This window comes from Gossypium arboreum, chromosome 1, assembly GCF_025698485.1.
Source record: "Gossypium arboreum isolate Shixiya-1 chromosome 1, ASM2569848v2, whole genome shotgun sequence".
Lineage (NCBI taxonomy): Eukaryota > Viridiplantae > Streptophyta > Magnoliopsida > Malvales > Malvaceae > Gossypium > Gossypium arboreum.
The window spans coordinates 26836643-26838733 of NC_069070.1; positions in this window are offsets into that span (position 1 = coordinate 26836643).

Genomic DNA, 2091 nt, shown 5'->3' on the forward strand with positions numbered 1-2091 from the left:
TCAATCGACTAATGAATTTCAGTTATTGAATTGATTGATACTTTGTGAAAGTATATAATGATGAAGTGTGAAGTAAGAATGTGTATTAATGAAATGATGCATTTGGCTATGTGAATGTATTGCTGTAATTAGAGTTGATTATATTCCTTGAGACTTACTAAGCATAAAAAATGCTTACCCGTTACTTTGGCTCTCTGTTTTATAGATTTCGCTCGATAGCATTGAATTCGGGATCAATAAAGTCGAAGTCATCCACACTATCCACGCCTCCATTTTGGTATAAATTTTGGTTGAACTTTGAAATGGCATGTATAGGACTACCCTTGTTGGTTGAATATGTTGTGATGTATATATATACGGCCATGCGAAAATGGCTCGTAAAAGTGAAGTATCGACTTAGATTCATTGTGGTTTGTATGTATATATTTGGTGTCATGATGTGGCTATGGCTTGAAATAGGAATGTTGGTCATATGATCAGCCATTGGCATGGTTAAAATGATCATATATGAACCTATGTATGGCAAGACTAGTTGGTTCATGGAGACTACCAAATAGGTAAGACCTACCTTAAAAACAGATGCTGCCAGCTGCAGTGACGTGAATGTGAAAAATCACCAAAATTCGTAGGAATGGAATTAAATAGTGAATAAGCTATTTAAATGAACCTTGATGAGTCTATTTTCATATGGAAGAAACGAAATGGTCATAGGAGTTACATGTTAAGAGATATTAAAGCTATTGTGAGACAGGGCCAGAACGGTTTCTGGGTTCCCTGTCGCAACTTTAGAAATTTACTATAAATTATCCAAAAAGAATTAGGAGACATACCTTATATGTAAAGATTCCATTTTGAGTCTAGTTTCATTAGAAATAAACGGCACCAGAATTAAAGCTTTGTACAGAGAGATATTCAAGTTATACCGCGCGAAGGTCAGATCAGTCGATCCCTGTAACATGGGTGACTTTAACTAATAAACTGTACCAATTGGCCCGACCAAAAATTCTAGAAATAAATCCATGGATGGATACATGAGTCTTAATTCAGGGAAAATTTATGAAACCAGTTTCCGAGTTTTGAAACTCGAGATATGATTTTTAAGGCGACAGTGACGCAGTTTTCCAGCCTGACTGGAAATGTCAAATGGATGGGCAAAACAAGTGAACTTGGCTTGTTAACCCCTCGTGTCCGACACCGGCGATGGTCTCGGGTTCGGGGTGTTACAGTTTTGATATCCCAGGATACTGATTCAAGACATGCTCTTATTTAGAGGAGGAATAGACCCTGTCTAAGAGTACTTTTGTCATAATTAAGCGGGTTGTTTGCGCGCCTAGAAATAGGGTGATAGGATTTTGCCGGATTAGGGTGAAACCTAATAAGCGGATCCATAGATCGAGTTAATGCAACCCTAGAGTGTTAATTAGAGAAAAGTCTCGGTTATTCAATCTAGGGATTAGATGTTATTAGTCTTGAATAGGGATAATAACATAACTTAGGGATCTCTACGGAACAAGTTGAATGAATAAATCGTCCGATTCGGAGCTAGAATAACAAGTAAAGTCTAGGTGGATTTTTTCTTAGGTATTGTCTCAAGTCAATCGATTTTCCCAAAAGCAATTCCCCAATTCTTTTCTCTGTGCGTTCTTATCGGATAGTTCTTCTCATGCGGCTTCAACTATCTCGAAGCATAAGCAACAACTTTTCCTTCTTGCATAAAAACACAACCTAGTCCATTCAACGAAGCATCGTTGTAAACAACGAATTATTTACCTGACTCAGGTTGTACCAATACCGAAGCTTCAGTTAACAGAGCTTTTAACTGATCAAAACTTTTCTGACATTTCTCAGACCATTCAAACTTCACATTTTTCTAAAGCAATTTTGTCAACAGAGTTGCTATCACAGAGAAATCTTTTACAAATCGTCTGTAGTAATGGGCAAGTCCTAGAAAACTGCGGACTTCAGATGCATTCCTCGGAGGCTTCCAATCCAGAATAGCTGAAATCTTACTCTGATCAACTTGGATACTGGAAGCTGATACAATATGACCCAGAAAACCAACTTCTCGCAACCAGAATTCACATTTACTAA